Source organism: Rhinolophus ferrumequinum, chromosome 5 (genome assembly GCF_004115265.2).
Source record: "Rhinolophus ferrumequinum isolate MPI-CBG mRhiFer1 chromosome 5, mRhiFer1_v1.p, whole genome shotgun sequence".
NCBI classification, from domain to species: Eukaryota; Metazoa; Chordata; class Mammalia; order Chiroptera; family Rhinolophidae; genus Rhinolophus; species Rhinolophus ferrumequinum.
Genome location: NC_046288.1, coordinates 16,140,072 through 16,161,281, shown reverse-complemented (window position 1 = coordinate 16,161,281; position 21,210 = coordinate 16,140,072). Strand labels below are relative to the sequence as shown.

The following is a 21,210-nucleotide window of genomic DNA, read 5'->3' as shown; positions in this document are numbered from 1 at the left end:
TAGTCAAGCAATTCACACTGGCTGATTTGGATGTAGTCTAGCCATGTAATGTACACAGCACCACGTGCTCAGGCTAGGTGGAAAGGTCCTGACTAATGACATCAGCACATCATTTCGAAATCTCTTCCAGGATAAGTTATTAAAGCTCTTTCTGATTGAATATTGCCATTCAACATTTTCCCTGATCTCTGGATAATGAAAGAACAAGCTGTTTCCTCCTCTCTTGTGCAACAGTATTCACTCTGGGCAAAATTCATTATAACTCTCCTCCTAAAGAATAATATTTTACTTCTAAGAGAAATAAAATTATGAAAGAAGGTTCAGCTGGCTGTTCAAGGCCATGGATTTTCCATCCTAGAATCATGGCCCAATTTGTCCGTAACCTCACAGAGAAGTCCCTGGTGCTGGCCAACGGTGCTGTGACCTAGTCGAAGTCTCAATGGGCCACATTTTGGTACCATGCCAAGGTTGAGCTGGTTCCTCCAACATCTGCTGAGATCCTTACCGTTATCCTTACAGCTTAGAAAAAAAAGTCATTATGGCTCAAACTGGTAGCTTCAAACAGCTCACAGTTAAGGAAGCGCCGCTGAATGAGGTGGCCACTGAGGTGGGGATGTGGTTTCATGTCGGTGAGACCATAGGCAAGCTGGCATCATTGGCTATAAGGTTTGAAGACCAATCTTTAACATCTGTTTCTTTTGGGTTTATTATTTGAATGTTCTTGGGCCGTGTGTGATCAGACTGGTATTTGAATAAAATATGTCAAAATCAGTGTTTTCTATATCAAACACTGCATGGAAGGTCACATTTTCTCTTGACATTAAGTTGGGTTGTCTTTTGCTTTAGTAATGTTAATATAGTGCTAAAGGCATGTCTTTGCTTAGCCTGAAATTGGAAAGGGTATATGTGAATATACCATCCTGGTACATATACTTATGAGAATAACATTTTAATTTGAAGGTTGGAAATATGGTAATTTATTTCCAGAAAAGTTGGGGAAAAAGCCTTGAGACAACTAGAACTTGTTACAGTAGGAGAAATAGTAATACCATGTACCAAAGTTAAGTCATATCAGTAGACTAAAGAATAAAATTTGGGTAGTTTCTCTTTGCTGAAAACCTTTTTGACAATATGTATGTCTGTAAATGTTGGGATACTTGCTGGTATTCTATGTCTGTTTTTTTATAACATCTTTAATACCAGGACAGAGTGAATGAGAGCCATGAACTACATTTTTACATGACCTATGTATGTAATTTTGGTATGTGTATTATTATTAATCTATCTGATTTTATGATGTATATAACCTATCTTTTCAAAAATAAAATACACTACGGATAATTTAAACTGCGTTATAATTATCAGTATCATCCATAGGTCTAAAAAGTCTATTATGTCCTGAAATAAATAGAAGTGATTGGCTATCAGTCTGTCTTCTTGAGCCAATTTATTGAGAATATAGGAGACAATCATTCATTGGTTTTTTTCTAGGGATCTTACTGTCTTTGAATGGCTCACTGGTACTTTCTGAATCCACTGTAACTCTCTTGCAGCTACTGCAAATGTGCAGTGCCAGCAGACGATAACCAGAAGATGATAGCCTATTGGAAAAGCAGCATGGCTCACAGTATAGTATTAATCCTTTAATAGTATTGAACACTTATCCAGTCCATCCCAAATTTACCCAGTGCATTTAGGACACTGATGCTTTGGCTTAATAAAGGGCACAGCTTTTCTAAATCATAGGCAAAAAAGTCTCTATAGCGACTGCTGTGCTTCTGAAATATGAAGTAATGCCTAACACTGCTTCTGCAGTAAACACGGGTGGTCAAAATTGAAACTACCTCTTTTCAAAAAGCATTCAGTAACAAAATATGCACAGCAGAAGACTGAAAAGGTACTACTACAACACCGGTGATCTTTATAAGAAAGTTTCTCTCTTTCATCCAGTATTAAAATTAACCAAAAATAATTTTTGATTTATGCTATACAGTGTGATTTTTTAATTACATGGTCACCCCGGAAAGTCCTCAAAATAAATAGTTACTACTCAAAAGCAAAAAAATGTGAAAGAAAATGCTATTGATTTCCAGTTACCTTAGATTGTAAAGTACTGTGGCACAGGCAGTGGTAAGCAATCCTTCCAACAACGTACGTGTCGGCCCCACTCCCATACTCTAAGTCTCTCCAGCAATGCTGTTTTTTCCCAGTAAATACAAGTAACTACACTGTGTTGGGGATATCTTGTGGGGTTTTTTCAGAACGTTTTTCGTTTACACTTTTAAACCTTTTCCCTCTTGTAAGCTCCCTTCTTTGTTTTCTTTACTGTATCCTGTTGTAATAAGAGGATTTTGTTTTTATACCGATTTGGAAAACTTCCTTCCTGGCATTCAGATTCTCTTCTCAGATGTCAGAATAAGAGATAATGGTCCATTGCTAGCTCTTGGGTAGGGGAGAGTTGGAGGAAACAAGGAGAGCTGTAGTCTGTACAGGCTGGTCCGGTTGACATACTTCACGTGTGAGAGTAGCCCAGTGTGCACCAACAGTAGTTCACTGTTCACTCCCACGACACCGGGGCATTAAAATGCAAGGCTAGTGTTTTGAAAATTGTCAGTATTTTCCAATCTATGCACTCTTTGCAATGTCAATAGGTTTTCGAAAGAGCTTAGCCACTCAGAACAAAGTTGGATTTATTGCAAATGCCAACTTTCTTGATCAAAATCCGCTCTTCCTGGCTTGACATACCTACAGTCTTTCCGAAGCAGATCCCATTCAATAGTTTCCTTCTCATGAAAAACTAAATGTACAATAAATAATGTTTTTACAACATATCTAGGAAATAGTGGAAACATATACTTTAGTGTAACTTGCCTGTAAAAGAGATTTTGAAAACTAATTTTTATCCTCTAGAGGCCTCTTCAAATAAAACCTTAATTTCCAAAAGTTGCCTATATACCACAAATATTAGAATTTTAGTGCCTAAAAAGATCTATGATAGGGTGGGGAAGGGGACATTTGGGACTGCTTACTCCAACTCCCTCATTTATTAATGAGGAGACAGAGCCCAAGAGGTGAAATGAAAGGCCCAAAGCAATTCACCTCTGATCGGCACTGTATTTAGAACTAAGCTCTCAAACCAATTCTCATTTCATTTCATATCATTGCTTCTGTCTTTTGAGGTGGGATCTGGTAAATAAAAATATAATGAGAAATCATAATGTGACAAGAACTTTAGAAACTAGATTTTTCAAAATTAGAAACTAGATTTTCTTTTTAACCCCTAATCACTTTCCAGTTTCCTCTTGCCCTCACTCTGTCTGATTCTCTTGATGCCAGTGAACCAGACAACTGACTAGAATTATGTGACTGTGAAGAGTGAAATGTACCGTATGTACTTAGGTGAAATTCCCTGAAGATGTGATATCTCCATTGGGTATTTGGCACATTTCACTCATCCACACATTTCATTAAATGAACATTTACTGAGCACCCATTATGTGCATGGCAGCAACTAGGTCCCCAATCCATGCAAATTACAGAGAGAAAGGAAACAGTCTCCCTGCCCTTGAGAAGTTCCCACTCTAGTACTGAAGATGAATATGTAAATAAACAACCCGCTGTCAGCATGCTGTCATGAAGGGTTGTCCAACTTCTCTGGGGGTCAGAGAAGTCGAAGGAGAGAAGGGCATTCCAGGCAGAGGGTGCTACACAGAGAATATAATTTGGCAGTTTTAGAGAATTACTAGGGCTTTCACAGTAACTAGCGCTGTGCTCTGAAACTTTAATATGCACACAAATCACCCAGGGTTCTTGTTAAAATGCAGATTCTGATTCTGTAGGTCAAGAGTGAGCTCTGAAGTTCTGCATTGCTAGCGAGCTCCAAGGTGCTGTCAATGTGCTCTGTGACCCCCACTTTGAGTAGCAAGGAGCTACAGAGAAATGAAGGTGGGGACGTAGCAAGAGCCAGGTAGTAAAAATGTCTTGAAGGTGATGCTATGGAATTTGGATTCTCTCCTGAAAGTAACAGGAATAACAAATATACTTGAATAACTTGACACTGATACTGGTTTTCTAAGTTTATTGGAAGCTCAGAAGTCATTTTTACCAGGAAGCTTTCTCACCCTTTCCTTTGGGCCTGTGGCACTGGAAGGTAATGCCGATTCACTCATCTATCAAATTCACTTGACTCTAAGCCCTGGAAGGACACTTATGTCTTTTTCAGTATTGAATCTTAAAACTGAATGCACCCAAAACTTATCACTGTATCTGATTCATAGGGGTTTTTCCATAAACTTTGGTCATACGATATGTTGGCTCTAGACCAGTAGTTTTCAAATGTTAGTGTGCATTAGAATCACTGGGGAGAGGGAGTCGTTAAGATAGAGATTGCTGGATCCCACCCCCGAAATTTGAGATTCAGTAAGTCTGGGTGGACCCCGAGAGTTTGCATTTCTAACATGCTCACAGGTGACACAGATGCTGCTTGTCAGGGGACCACACTGTGAGCACCACTGGTCTAGACGAGACCACTGATTACTTCTCACCAAGCAGTGTTAACAAATGAGATAAAGTAGGTTAATGGCTAAAAGCATGGCCTCTAAGCTGTGGAACCTTGGGCAAATTAGTTAACTTCTTCAGACCTGGGAGTACTCATCCATAAAATGAAAATAATAATGTTGAAACTACCCCCTAGGGCTAATGTGAGTATTCAATGAGATAATATATATAAAACTCTCAGGAATGGCAAATATATATTAATTGTTATTGCTAAAAAACAAAACAAAACAAAAAACTCACCTTACTTGCTCATGGCACAAAGAGAATAGAACAGCTTTTAAACAAAGCTGCAATGTGTTTCTTTACAAACAAACTTGGCAAATGTGAGCTTATTCCCTAATTTTTTAAATCTGTAGGAATATCATAGCCCTTGTTGCATTTTTGTTACCACAGTTTTTATAGTTTCTTTTTTGGTGAAAACAACAGCTGACCACCCATTGGGATGGCCATAAAAGAAAGACTAACAAATATTGGAGAAATTGGAACCTTCATACACTGCTCGTGAATGTAAAATGGTACAACCACTTTGGAAAACTGTTTGGCAGGCCCTCAAAAAGTTAAACATAGAGTAACCATATGACCCAGCAATTCCACTCCTAGGTATATATCCAGTAGAATTGAAAATGTATGTTTTTACAAAAACTATTACATGAATGTTCACAGTAGCATTGTTCATAGTAGCCAAAATGTGGAACGAACCCAAAGGCCCATCAAGTAATGAATAACTAAACAAAATGGAATAACATTCAACCATAAAAAGGAATGAAGTACTGATACATGCCAAAACATGGATGAACCTTGAAAACATTATGCTAAGAAGTGTGATACAAAAGAAGTCTGATACAAAAGACCACACAGTGTATGACTCCATTTATATAAAATGTCCAAAATAGGCAAATCTGTAGAGGCAGAACACAGATTAGTGGTTCCCAGGGCTAAAGAAAAAAGGGAATGGGGAGTGACTAGTAATAGTATGAAATTTCTTTGGGGAATGATAAAAATGTTCTCGAATTAGACAGTGATGATGGTTGCACAGTCTTATGAATACACTAAAACCCACTGAATTTTACGCAGAAAGGGGTGAATTTCATACTATGTGAATTACATCTCAATTTTTATGTAAAAACATGTGTCTGATCCTATAATCCTACTTGGTGAGAATAAGCTTTTCATCTTACAGATGTGCTGTCCAATGAGGTGGCCACAACCCACATGTGGCTCTTGCGCTCTTAAAATGTGGCTAGTACAAAGTGAGTTCTACTGTAAGTATAAAATACACACTGGAATTCAAACATTTATGTTTTTTTTATAAAAAGGAATGTACATTATCTAAATACATTTTTTTACATTGAAATGATACTATTTTGGACATACTCAGTTAAACAAAATGCAATGTCAAAATTAACTTACTGTTTATTTTTACTTTTTAAAGTATGGCTACTAGAAAATTTGAAATTCTGTATATGGCTCCCATCGTGGCTCCCATTATCTTTCTAGTGGCCATCTCTGACTTCGAGGTCCTTTCCAGTGTGTTCATGTCTTTGTAGAGGCACATGAAAGAGTTTGCATCTGGGGGCGAGTAAGTCTGAGGCTGGTCCTTTTCCTTTACATAAAGCGCTTTGTACCCAGGGGTTGATTAGCTCTGTTCCATTAGCATGACTCAACACATGTAAACAGGGCAATTCAATGGATGTTTCCAGTTTTTGTTCTTTGAGTAGAAAGCCACCTGCAAAAACAGAGCCTTGTTATCTCAAAGAGCAAGGTTCTGGGCCATTATTGTTTTACAAAGTACTTTTTGTGTCTCTTGCTAATGAACTACACAGCAAGTCATCTGAAAAAGGAATTTTTAAGGTATAATTTCTTTCCTTGTCAGAGTCACTTTTTTTTTCCAAGGCTCGAGTCCTGTGTCAAAATATCTTTAGCTATGACATGTATTTCTGGATATCAGTGAAAATTGATCATAAGAATTCTCCAGGAAGGGAAAATTGGTGTTAAAGGAGCTGAAGACAAGGATTCATTCAGTCGGTGAAGTAATTAAATTATTTAAAAAGTGTAGGAATTACTTAAATAATTTAAATTATTTAAGTAATGTAGGAATGTCTGTCAGTAAAAAAGTTAAGCAGGTTGATTGCCCTTTAAAAAAATCGTATCTTTCCAGTATAAAAACAATATATGTTATTTTGAAAATTTCCAAAATCACTGAAAAGCAGAGAGAAGTAAATAACCAACACTCCTAATCACCCTGCCCGAGATAATAGATGTCTATCTTTCAGGGGAAAAAAGGTCTCGATAAATTAAAATTATTCTATATCGAGAAAATTGGTCCAAATTCTATTATTGACTATTCGCTAACAAGTAGTAGAACATTCATTTTCTTCATCCAATCAAAATAAGCTCTCTAAATTTTGAGATGTTAAATCCAATTTTTATATGTTTGGTTACATAAACCCCTGTGTTAAATTTAGTGGCTCGGCTGAATGTAATCTTTTAGCCTTTACTTCAATAAAACAAGGAAGATATTTACATTACACACACAGAAGATGTGGGTGGGCATGTCTCTACATTTCTTCCCCTTCACCAACAAGGTTGTATAAAAATATTTACTGCTTTCCTATAGGCTCACGTACATGGTGTAGTGTCCACGTCGTGAGGCAGAGGATGGATTATTCAATAGAGTTTTTATGGACCCACATTTAAGTGTTTCCCCAGCTGTGTTTATAGTTTTGAGTTTCTAAGCCTCTTGAGAAGTAATCAGTTTTGATCATCTTGAATCCCAAAGTAAATTTTCTTTTCTGGAGATTATTCTAGTTGCTAACACAGGTTAGTCTGGCCTAGTGAACCATTTTTTAGCGCTGTGATATCCCAAAATGAAAGCTGTGGTTTTGTTTCAAGGAGAAAGGAAGATTTTGAAATAGGACTCAGACTCTTCGCTCCAAGAGGTGAGGTCTTAGAACTCTTTTGTACTGTTTTTTTGTTTTAAATTATATCTTGTCTTACTCTTTGATCATCTCATTGCATCAGTCTGGTCTTTTCAAAATATTAAGTCCCTGTAGAGCCTAGATCCTTATATGATGTTATTTTTTTTGTGTTAGTTTATATGTTTTTATAACTTTCTGTGCACAGGTGCAGACATATATACTTGTTTCTTGACTATTGAGAAGTACAAGTGGTATTGAAAAGTTTTGGAGATTGTACGTCATATGTGATTTCTTGTTAAACAGTTTTATAAATGAATATGCTCAATATTCCTTAGTTTAAACCTTCTAGCTGTAACTACACAAATAGTCATATTTAGAGCCAGAATACTGCCTAAGAGCCAGAGTTCTGCCATTTAGCTGTGTTAGCTTGGGCAGATTAACCCATTTGTGCCTCAGTTTCCTTATGGAAATAATAACTAACTAGCTAAATGAGTTAATTCATGCAAAGTAAATGGCATAATGATCGGCATATTGACAAGGTGTCAATCAATGTTAGGTGCTGCTCCTGCCACTAATATTAGTATAACCACTGTACTATTGACCAATATTTCACCAACTGGAGAAATACTCTCTTCTCCCAGGCTTTCTATGCAGAAAAGTGAGGCAACAAGGAAACATCTGCAGAGCTGGCCAGGTAAGCCAAATCAACCAGACTATCCGTTTTGTGACACAGGCAAATACTAAGAAAATGAGATGAAAGCGGCAACAGGTGTCCCATGAGGTACTTAATTTGGTCCACACATGCTGACCTCCCGCTGGCTCTGTGGTGCTGTGCTGGGGGCAGGATATTGAAGAGTAGACTTAGAGCCACAGGCTGCTTTCGCAATCTTCTGTCTTTTAGGAACGTTTAAGTGTATAGTACCTAAGAGTTATTTATGTCCATGGAGGGAATGTGTTTTCCTAGGTGTCTAGGGGGAAAATAGAATAGGAGCCTCATTAGGCACAGGACAGTAACAAAAAGAAAGACATAATAGATATTAAATTAAAATGTCCATGCCTCTGTATTAATTAGCTATTGCTGCGTGAGAGACAACTTCAAAACTCAGTGACTAAACCAACCATCATGTATTATTTCTCACAATTTGGGGGATTGGCGAAGCTGTTCCTCTGCTGGTTTTGCCTGAGATCACTTGTGAGGCTGCTTTCAGCCTGAAGTTCCAAGACAGCCTCCCATGTTTGGGCTATTGACGAGACCTCAGTTCTCTTCCTAAGGCCTCTCGTGCACCAGTCGGCTACCCTGAGCGTCTTTTCAGCATGGCCAGCTCAAGGTTCCAAGATGGCAAGAGGGGAAGCTGCAGTCTCTCAATGCCTAGGCTCTGGAACGCCCACCCCAACCAAGGCCAGCATAGGCGCAGGCTCACGGCGGTGGGGAAGCAGTCCCTATGTCTTGTTGGGAGAAGCATATCACATTGCAAAGGGGTTGGACACAGTATCCGTTCACTACTGCTGCATACACTCCACTCCAAAAGTTGATGGCTTAAAACAGCGATGTTTCATTTCTCCATGATTCACTGGAAGCCGTCATGAGACTCATCTTCCACAGCTGATGAGCCACTCTTTCAATTGTGGCGTTTTCTCTTTAGTGGCATGTTTATCCCTCCTTCCGTTTCTTTCTGTGATTAATCCTTTTGAAGTGTCATGGCCAAATTAGGGTCAATGATTTGAGGCAAAAGGAAAACTACATTTCTTTCTCACTCTCGGAGTTCAAAAGCAGATGAATGAATTTAGGAATAGCTCCAAAAGTCATCTTGGGATAAGACGAAGAGAGTACATGTTTTAGTAAAGAAAAGGAGCCAGATTCTAAGGCAGGGCCACACCCCTAGAGTCTTCTTTGCACCTGGAGCTTCCTTTGAAGTGAAGGATCTTGCTCCACTACAAGAAGGCTGAAGGAGGCAGACAGATGTGAGTATGGAATGTAAAACTGGTAAACATTCTGGAAACACCAAGGAGGCGATGGGCTCATGAGCAGTAAACAGCGTGGGCTGACTAAAAGCATCTCAAGTGCGTGTTCTTACCTTCTTCTGTTTTACTTCATATTTGATCCTGAAGAAGCCCACAATTTAGACAACTCTAGAATTCTAAGGCCTATGACCTCAAGATCAGTTAGTCAATTTTCCAGGTCCCCATTAGCAGAACCTTTCGCCTTCTGGCCTCTCTGTTGTGGAGAGCGAAGAACTCCCTCTTCATTCCCCCAGAGAATCTGCCCAAAATGTGTCATTTTCTTTACTTAGAAACGTTAACCTGGGAGTCATTTCAAGAAAGGAAATATGAATAAGAAAGGATAAAGGTAGAAACTCCAAAGGATAGCCATTTCCAGAAGGATGCTGGAGAATTTCTGAGTGCTGTTTCTGAGATGAAACACTATGTCATGGGAGGGGAAGACTTAGAATTAAGTATGGGAATCCCAGAATCAGAAATTCTTTCCTGGAGAATGTGCTGGTGCAGAGGTATAAATGGAATAGCAAATTTTCTGGAAGTAAAGAAGTTATCTGTGAGACAATCCTTCTAAATAGCCAGGTGAGTTCTTTATGTCTGAGCAGCACACATTCATACATTTTCACAGATGCACATACGTGATCAATTCAGTCATAGGTACATATGTGTGGTCATATGAGTGGTCTTTTTTGTTTGTTGTCTCTTTTTTGGCTTGGCACCTCCTCTTCTTTCCCACACATATCAACTCCCAACCCACCCACTTACCCAGATAACCCGTATTAATAGTCTAGTATGTAGCTTTCCTATTTTTTACCCATGGCTATATAATCACATACAGATACACACACTAGTAATTTCTGGTCATTGTCTCTTTTACTAAAATAGAACCATATCACACATCTTTTTTTCTGCCTTGTGCTTTACTCATTCAACAATACCTTCTGAAATTCTTCCTGTCAACCAGCACAACTCTGCTTCATTCTTCTTAATGGCAATATTGTCCCATCCTATGCATATGCCATAGTTTATTCAGCCATTCCCTTATTGCTGGAAACACGGTGTAACTTGTACAGACAATTTGCAAAAAACCAAAACAACTCCTCCCTCCCTCCGACGCCCCCCCCCCAAAAAAAACCCAACTTTATGTTCTCATGACTTATTTCTATTGGAGATATTCTTAGGGACAGTGTTGCTGGCCTGAAGAGTATATGTATTTTCCATTTTAGTAGGTATTGCCATACTACATCCCCAAAAGTCTGCAGCATTTCTTATCCTACTCAGCCTGCACGAAAGTGCTCCCTTTCCTGCAACCGTGACAGCAATAAGTTACAGATCTTTTAAATTTATGGCAATCTGATATCAGTAACATGATATCTCATTGTTATTTTAATGTGCATTTTCCTCACTGTTGGTGAATTTGAGGATTTTTCCATGTTTCTTGGCCATTTGGATTTGCTTTTCTGTTTATTGCCAATTCATTCCCTTTGCCCATTTTCCTGCTGGTTTGTTCTTCTTTCTCTTGTCAAATTATAGTAAATCATTGTATATTACAAAAATTAAATATATTAACTCCATTATGTATATTTCTGCAAATCTACCATAGTCTGTTATATTTTTATGATATCTTTGCCTTAAAAGTTAACAATTTTTGTTGTTAAATATGTCTTTTCTCTCAGAGCTTTTGACTTGTCAGTTTTGATAAGGAAAGTTTTCCTGCACCACATAGTACATATAATCTTTTCTTGCAAGAGCTTTGCTTTACTTTACCTTTTATATTTTTCATGCATATATTTATACTGTATCCTAGGATTTGCAATAACATTGGGATCCAATGAGAAACTGATTTGAATATAATGGCTTTACACACAGTTCTAATAAACTGGTGAGAAAGTCCCCTGACCCATCTCTAGTTTTCCAAAATTACTTTCTTTTCTTTGGCATTTGTTTTTCTCTAGAAACTTTAAGATAGCTTTATCCAAATGCCAAAACAAACCAGAAATACCCAATTTGTTTTGAGTTTTAGTGAAATAATATACACAATTTGGAAGAATTTAGTACTTTTATGGCATGGAGTCTTCTCACCCAAAAATGTGGTATGTTTTTCTATTTCTTTACTTCTCCTTTTACATATTTTAGTATGCCTTTGTTGTTTATTTCCTTATTTTTTCTTTTTGGTTATATCTATTTCTAAGTATTTCATAGGGAATTTTTTCTGTTCCTATTCTTATTGCCAGAGTTGAAAAATGCTGGTGATTATTATTATTAATATTATTATTTGCATATTTTTGGATCCATCTACTGTACCAAATTCTTTTCTTAATTCTAGGATACTGTTACTAAATTCCTTTGGGTTTTCTAGGTTTACAATTACATCACCTTCAAAAATAGATCATTTTCCTCCTCTTTTCCAATGTTTTTTCCAGTCTTCAACTTGGTTGCCATAAAGTTTCATACTATCTCTCTTTTAATACTTTTAGTCATTTTAATATCTGATCTTTCTACTTCCTGATCTTTTATAATTTTGCTTTTTCTCGTTTTTAAAAATCAAGTTGATTTATCAAATGTATAGATTTTTAATAAAACAAGATTTTAAATTTACTTATATATTTTACTACTTGTTTTTCTTTCAATTTCATTAATTTAAGCTTTTCAAATTACCTTTACCAATCACTCTTTATCATTCTTTTTCTAATTTTTTCGGTGGATTTAGTTTCTTACTTTACATCTTCATTCATTCACAGGAAGGCATTTTGGCTATAAATTTTTCTGATACAATTTTCACAGATTTCACAGAATCTTAGAGTATATTATAAAATTCTCCCTTTCATAGCCTTCAAGATGGTCAATAATTTCCCTTTTGTTTGATTTCTTCTTTGAGCCAAATATTTTATAAGTATTTTTAAATGTTCAAATAATCAATATCAGGGTCATCTTTTAATACTTTTTTCCTTGTTTATTGAATTAGGATCAGATCATGTAACCTATAAAATCTTTACCCTTTGAATTTGCTGAAGTTTTCTTCGTAGCCAGTTATGTGATCAGTCTTTATAAATATTTTGCAGACACATGAAAATAATGAAAATTCTCTATATCAAGATTTCTCTATATTGAGTTTTGTTCAATTATTTTGTTGGAGAGACGCATGCCACAGAATTTACAAGCAAGGGCTTCAGAAAAAAATACGTCTACTAATCTTGACTCTACCGGGTGATAATTAAATTACTTAACATTTGTAAAGCATTTAGAATAGAAATAAGCATACACAAATGCTGTACAATTAGTTGTTATATAAATAAAAAGAATTAGTCAATTCATCTATGTCCTGATTTCTTTCTCTCTACAGAATTGTTCTTTACAGTCCAAAGGATATATTGGGTTAATATACTAGGGTTTTGTTGTTGTTGTTATTTTTGAGGATGGCTGTGGATTTAAACATTATTCTGGCACTATTTTTAAATTACATTTTAAACTATTAAAGTGATAAATTTCAAAACTTTGTACTTCCCCAGCTTTTCTTTCCTTTAGAGTTTCAATGCTCATCTTACTTCCTTGAATTTTTCTTCTCTTCACTGCTTATACTTTTTACACTTGACCACACAAAATTAAAAATTCTTTACCCTTTAATGAACTTGGTCCCAATCACATTTTTCCTTAACTAACTTGCCTTTACCCCAAATAGTACATAAATAACGATTCCTGGTATACTTTAGAATGCTAGATTTCCTTCAGAGCAGATTAGGGAAGATAATCCATGCCCCTAAAATGGTGTCAAGTGTATTGACTTCCACAGTCCATTCATTTTTGCCATATCTAGTGCTCTTCATTTACTTTTGTGGATGCAAGTTTTTGTCTCATATCATATTCCTTCTACCTGAAGATTTAAGATTTCTTGTAGTTCAAGTCTGTTGGTAATGAATGCTTTCAGTATTTTTTTATATCTGAAAAAGTTTTCATTCCCTTTATATTTGAAAGACTTTTTCACTGGGTACAGAATTTTGGGTTGACAGCTTTCCCCCCTTTCAGCACTTCAAAGATGTTCCTCCATAACCTTTTGACTTTTATGGTTTCTTATGAGAAGTCTCCTGTCATTCTTTTCTTTGTTCCTCTGACTGTAATGTGTCTTCTTTTCTTTGACTTCCTTTACAATTTTCTTTTCATTTGTGGTTTTCAAAAGTTTGAGCATGATGTGTCTAAGGGTATATTATTTTTTGTGGGTTAGAGAGGTAGCGATTTATCCTGCCTGGTGTTCTCTCAGCAGAAGGTCAGAAAACCAAGAACAGATCGGTGGTTGGATGTCTTTTATTAATTTTGGAAAATTCTCCACTATTATCTCATAATTTTTCTTTTGTCCTTTTTTTTGTCTTTATTCTCCTGGGATTCCAATTATATGTAAGCTAGACTGATATCATTCACAGCTCTTATTTTGTTTTGTTTTGCTTCATTTTCACTCCTTCTCCTTGTGTTCATAATAAATAATTTTTATTAACTTATCTTCAAGTTCACTGATTCTTCCCTTGAGTTTGTTAAATGTATTGATAAATCTCCCTTAATTCTCTGATAAGTAGGCAAACCAAACAGGGGTTGTAAGAAGGGAGAAGTTGTTTTAGCACTTGTTTGGAGTTAATTCAATTTTTTTTGTTACTTGATTCTATTCTGAAATATTTTCATATTTTTTCAACAGCTCTTATAGACCACTAAATTATCTCTCATTAGTTTTGCATATATCTTCTCTCTTGTCTGATTTTGTGGTCACAGTTCCAAAACAATTCTAAGGACATCCTGAGGTTACCTACTAGAATTATATTTTTAAAACATCAAGTTGTTCTTATATTTCTAATAGTATTTACATCAAACTTCATATAGTTTGATGTTTGATGCATACTTTTTTTGATGCAAATAGGCTTGTGACTATTACATCTCCTTTATAAAAAGTGTCTTTTATAATAACAGAATGTTCTGTTTTATCCTGTTTAATAATTTTAAACTTAAATCCAACCATTACTGATGTTAATATTTTTTTTCAGTTATTTTTATCTTTGCATTTGCCTCTTTCCTTCTCTTACTTCATCACATGGGCATTTAGGTGAATTTTGTATTTGAAAGCCTTTGCTATTTACATATTCATCAAATATTTATCGAGTACTTACTCTGTCATAGACTCTATTCTAGGCATTAGTGGACAAAACAAAGATCCCTGACCTCAAGAAATTCTATAGGAGGAGACAATCAACAATACACATAATAAATAAGCAATTAACATAGCATGTCAGAAGTGCTAAATGCTGTGGAAAAAATAAAAGTAGAGCAGGGTATGTGGGATTGTGAGTGCAAGGGAGGAGGTTGCAATTGTAAATAGGGTGGTCATAACAGGGCCCACTGAGAAGATGACAGTTGAATAAAGATGAAAGGTGGGAGGTAGCTGGCCATGTGGACCTCTGGGGGAAAAATATTCCAGGTAGAAAGAATAGCCAATACCTAGTCATATGGTGGAGGTATGCTTGGCATGTGCAAGGAAAAGTAAGGAAGCCAGTGTGGCTAAAATAGAGTGATAAGGGGAAAGCAGTAGATTAGGACTGAAAATCATCATGGCTTTGGCAATAGGGAGGCTGTTGATAACGGGCTGAGTACTCGTAGGCACAGTTTTGATGGAATGGCAGGGAAATGCCATGTTCCTCATTTAGCATGATGTAGATATACTGAATTCTATTTCTTCTCTCTAATTTGTTTATTACTGGTTTGACTTTATTTTTTGTACTTTTTCTCTTTCCTAATTTTCACAAGTTTGCTCACTCCCGGGACAAGACATCTTCAGCGTGAATTCTTTGAATTTTCTGCTGTCTAGCCCTAATCCCATTTCTGTCTTGGCCTGGCACAAGAAGAGGGAAGGATTTTTACCTCTTCTTTCCTGCAGACCCGGGGCATAGAAGAAAGAAGAGAGCTGTGTGTGCCTTTGGGCAACTGTGTCAGTGTGGGCAGGAAACAGGTGCTATTGTCAAATCAGGTCATTGAAAAGAGCGCCCTTGGTTTTTCCAAAGGGGAGCACACTGGGATAGTATAGTACTCAGTGCTAGTGAGAGTGTGTGTTTGAGAGGGATGGGTAGAGCCGTTACCCTGCAGGAGGAGCGAAGCATTGACTCCAACTCTGACAGAAAGAGAGCTTATGCCCTATGTCATAAAATTAACCACTCCACTAACATGGAAGGGAAGTTTAAACGCATGTAAGACAACATGTCACTTCCTCTGGAATTCTATACGTCCATAGCATCATCTTTTCCAGTTTCCTGCCCCTCCACCCTTGTTTTCTTGGAAGAGGTGACCGGTGACCTGCCATCCCTATTCAAGAGGTTCAGCCTCATCCCAGACATGAGCACAAATCTTTAGTCCTGGGACATTTACATTTTAGTTAATTATATGAAAGACAAATTAGTCTGTCTCTGACTTTGGACTGCTATTCATAATTCACTTTTAGTTGCAAGAAACAAACAAATCCAGGTAGCCTAAGCATGTTCCAGATATCAGGCATGCCTCCTGGCACACCTTTTGGAGGTCTAGTTAAACTTGGCCTGAAACCCCATAGCACCGCCCATGGGAATTCAGAGTCCGCAGTATAATCTCTGAATTCCTGGGTTGTGTTCCCTTGCTTCCCCTTGTCTCCACACTCCCATATCAGCATGGACTCTGCCAGTTCTGCTTCTTGTCCACCCAACTTTAAGTCTGCACATTTCACTAGTCTTTCCCAAACATTCCGTTGACTTCAAGCATCTTGTGAGTATAACGACTTTAATGCTAGGTCACTTTTCATTTGGTCTCAGTTTATTTTTTCTTCAAACATTGTCCAGTTTAAGGAGAACATACTGTACTTGTGATAAGGAGTGCACCAGCTTTAGTTGCTAGTATATTTTTAGTGGCGCAATGAGGAAAGAGTAATATAAATTATTTTCTAGGAAGGGTAGAAGAAAAATCATCAGCAACTTCAAATGAACATACCATCATTCTGATAAATAACTCTTCATCGAATTCTCCTAACAACAAATAGATTTTGGCAGTTCCCCTTGTTTCTGACCACCGCTATTAATCTATAAGAACTGTTGGTATGTATGGGGATTTTATATTTCAGTGGAATGGCCATCAGAAATAAATTGTTTTCCATCTGTAAAGCCATCACCAAAATTTCCAGGCAATATTATAGTCCATGTAACTGGGGTGATTTTCAAAATATTTAACAATCAGTATAGCACAAGCATCAGCCAATCAGAATAAACCTGATCAGTCAGAACAGGTGTCAGGAGTGAAGACCTGGTAGAGCCCCATGGTGGACACCAGCTGAATACCTACCCTGTCCATAACCCCATAGCAATTCTGCTAATCCGCATCATTTTGTACCCAAATGCTTCTGATCTCTTTCCCTTTCCAAACTGTACTTTGTTCATTTGTGCATTCACTCAACAAAGACATTATTAAGCTTCTTCATGTGTTCTCCCAACCTATCTCAACTCCTGTCCCATTATCGCTCACACTGGTATTTTCCCTGATAAAGTCCTTGCATGTTCAATCTTATCTCAGCATCTGTTTTTTGTAGGACCCAGACTAACCACTAATGATGGTGTCAAGATCACAGACAGCAGAGCTCACTTGTTACATCTGATCCATCCCTGTATCATTGCAGAGGGTAACTTCATGTCCATCGTTTTGGGCATTGACAGAACCTGATTTTTGTTTCTCACTCTGTCCCTCTTTCCATCATACAAGCAGAATCCTAAGGCTTCCTGATGAGGATCCACTTTTGCGCATTTATGAAATCTCATGTGATCATTTCCAGGGGTGAAAAATGGTGCTAACAGAAGACAGCCATTTAAGCAGGGGTAAAGAAGGTAGGTGGTATACAGATTCTGTAGAATGGGAAGATTTGTAGGAGGGAGGATGGGAGACAGGAAGAAATAATGGTAATCCGTTTGGAGACTGCTTTGAGATGACTGGCCCTTGGGACTGGCAAGTTGGTGACCTCTGGCTCATGGTTCCTGGAGAAGATGCTACCTTGAGATGGGTTGAGGATAGACCAGGAAACTCACAGATCTTCTCCCAACTTCAAGTTCAAAAGTGTATGCAGCAGCCTGTAGGGGCAGAAATGAGGAAGGAACACACCTAACATTGTCCCCTCTGCCACAACCTCACAGGTACAGGACCTTGAAGAATAAACATCCATGGTACAGTTGGCTTGCTGCCACACTCGCACCATAGTTCCAGCTGCTAGTTTATGGGCGGGTGGATGGAGCATGAACAGTGTTGATCCAGGTACAGCCAAATCACATAGAAGAACTGGCTACCCTGGGGAGACACTTTAGTGAGAGTCATCCAACATGAGGGTGTGAACCCGCCTGTGGCAGGACTTGTCAAAGCTGCACTTCCAGTCTGCTTCCTGGAGCGACTCAGAGAAAGTGGGAGAGGACTGGAAGGATGGCTTCTCCTCTTATCAAATGGACCATGCCACTTTAGGGGGACAACCGGAACTGGAAGAACCAGTCTGGCCACCCTGGGCTGATGACCGGCACTGATACGGAGAAAGCCTCATATTAAGACAGGACAAACAGGAAACTTGGAGATCTGGGGCCTCTATTACCCAGACAGGTTAGTAACATTGCTCCTAGCTCTTAGTGCTTCATAAATGTTCATTGAACTGAGCTGAATGGATTTTAAAATACAATGCAGGCCCCTTCTCAGAGGCCTGCCCTGGGGGAATGAGTTCCTGCTGTCTCACCTGTACTCTGGCCCCTTGGTTGCAGTTGAAGTCAACATTTCCAGTTATGATTAGTTGAGCTACTCAGTGATGGGGGACTCCAGGAAAGGTTCATGGTGATCACACTCGCATAACTGGCAAAGGATCGTAGGAGGGGAACGTATTCATTACTCAGTGATAATTTCAACTTGGGATTAGAAGTTCAGCTTCCATGCTGCTTTTGGGAGAAGATGGCTACTCCTGGGGCCAGAATGATCAGAACTGGACATGGAGAAGCCCTCCCTTCTCCTCACCAGGCCCATGTCCACTGCTTCACCTCGCTGTGGCTTCATGACCACCAGGAAGTCTACCCTTGTTTACTCCAGGCACCTTGTTGTGGATTAGTGACAGGTGCTCATGGGGAATTCAGCTCTAAGAAGGGCTGAAAAGAGAAGCCACCCATCCGGATTCATTGTGAGAAAAGGCAACTGAACTTTCTTTTGCTGAGATTTTGTTCGTCAGAATTTGACCAAGAGGCCGTCTCCCCATTAATGGTGAGTGGTTTTCATGATATTCTTTCTTATACTCGTCTGTATTCTTTGACTTGGGAGAACTAAAGGATGGCTTCTTGGCAGGGATCCTGTTTACTGAGGACCTGCCCTTTTTTGGAGGGAAGTGAAAGCTGCTTGGGAAGGAAAACACTTCCACACCTAGAAAGTTGGCTTCTCTTGTGCTCTCACGTCTGAGGAGGCCAGCAACATGATCCGCCTCTTGCTTTTGCCTTTTCCACACCATCCCTTATTCGGACATTTTTTGTGAGCCAATTTATGTTACTAGTTATTATGAATTTTCAACACTCTCAGGAAAAGTTTGAAGAAGTTGGGCTCTCAGGCCTGGACCAAGCACTCTGTCACACAGCAAGTGTGTGGAGGGTTGTTGTGAGGAAAATGATCATTTGTTCTTCTTCACTGAGGACTGAAGATACGAAAAATAGAGTTAAATGGAATTTAAATTACATGACTCTTAAAAAACTAATAAGATTTGAGGTTTCTGGAAGTTGCCAATTCCACCTTAAAGGAATTTTAATTCATCTAAATACAGATATCACTGTCACCTGCAGAGCACGGGTCTTTTTCAAGTTCTTCTCCCAAGGGGCCAGTCAGTCCTGACTGTGGGCATGAAACTCTGAGACCACATTTGAGAAACAGTTAGTTTTTCTATCCACTCAGAGAACCTGCCTCTGCATTTGTGAAAATTATAAAGCTAGAAGAGACCTCAGGTTCTCTGGGGTGACGCACACAGAATCTAGGAGCAGGTTAGGTCCCTGTTCCCGGGGGCCTCCTGCTCTGCCTGGCCTTACTCTATGAGGTTGTGTGGGGACCTGGGAAGATTGTAGGCTCTAAAGTCAAGTAGAACTGAACACCTGTGTCGGCTCCGTCATTTTCTAGCTGGGCAAACTTGGACAAGTGTTTTTTTTAACAACTTGGAACCTTTAAATTAGAAGAAAGAAGCCCACTTCCCTCCTTCATGCAACTGCACCTGTACCACTCCTCCATTATAGCATTTCACACCTCGTACTTTAATGGTTAGTCTTGACCTCTGCTTCTGCATTGACTATGTCCCTGAAAAACAGAGATTCTTCTCATCCTTGACATTGACTAGCGTATTAACGGTGTTTAATAAATTTGTGAATAAGTGAGTGAATGAATGAATAATGCGTATCTAGATAGTAGCATTATTGTGAAAACTAAACATAATAAAGTTAGTTCCTTTCCTAATATCTACAGGTCTAGAATCCTGGGAAAAGGAAGGGATATCTCATGATTCAACTTAATGTGAATTCCTCCCATACCCTCGTTTCTCCTTCTGTCTTATATTCATCTTTAGTTCTTTTAACTAATATTTCTCAGAGGCATTGGGCTAAATCCAGAGGATCTGTGAAAAGCTTTATTCCCTACCTGGCTGTCTGGAAAGGAGATAGTCTTTTAAAAATTGCAATCAATAAAATAACTGCTGAAGTAGGGTGCATGGAGAGCACAAAGCAGGCCCAGATATCTGCTTGGGGAAGTCAGGGAAGGTTCTATGAAGGAGATGGCATTTGATCTGAGTCCTGAAGATGGAGTAGGAGTTTCTCAGGCTGAGGGAGGAGTAATACCTGTGTCTCAGGTCTGCCTGTGACTAGCTGGGCATGTTGAACAAGTTACTTTACCGCTAAGAGACTCAGTTTGTTCCTCTGTTAAGCAGAGTTCACTCGTGGGGTTTCTGCCAGGCTTCTGTAAGAGAACGTAGATGAAGTGCGTGAAACCAATCCAGGCAAAGGTAAATGAACAGCAAATGTTAGGATGGGGCTGTAAGGCTAAGAGCCTAGAAGTGAGAGACCCTGGTTGTTATGGAAACCATACAGTCAGGATTTTTGGTGTATCCAAGGGGGACCCTCCAGAAATAGTGCCTCTCTTTCCTACCTGGGTTGACAGTAAATTGAGAAAAATTCAAAAGCGTAATTTTGGAAGCCCATATATCACCTTTTAAATGGTCATGACTAAATTGGAAAACAAAGCCTGGAACAAAGAAAAACACAGTTTGAAGTTACCCAGATCGGGCAGATGTGGGTATGGCAGCTTCTCAAACAGAAGCCTGCCCAGCAAGACTCAGAGCATGGAGCAGCACCGGAAAAGGCTGGCTCACTCTCAAGACAGGAAAGGGAGCAGCAAAACCATGCTTGCCCATTTTTCCAGTAAGGGACTCCTGGGAGCAGAATGAGTAAAGGGTGGAGCATAGTCAGGTTTGCTTTGGAAACTTTCCTGTACAAATCGGGGGTGGGGTGGGGGCGTACACCCCTCTAACACAGCATCACTAGGGCAGGGGAGCTAGAGGGTGGTGATATTGTGTGGATGGAAAGGATAAGGAGATGCCAATGAGGTTTAACAGGCAGGCAGGGGCCAAATCATGAAAAGCCTCGCGTGCCAAGCAACGCAAATGAACTGAAGGTGAGATGACCACTGGCAGGAAAGGAAGAGGCACTGACTG

General features: G+C 38.7%; 1 pseudogene; it reads left to right on the top strand.

Moving 5' to 3' along the window:
- The first annotated feature begins 362 nt into the window (after positions 1-362).
- On the top strand, positions 363-672 carry LOC117022017 (ATP synthase subunit g, mitochondrial-like; annotated as a pseudogene).
- The last annotated feature ends 20,538 nt before the right edge of the window (positions 673-21,210 follow it).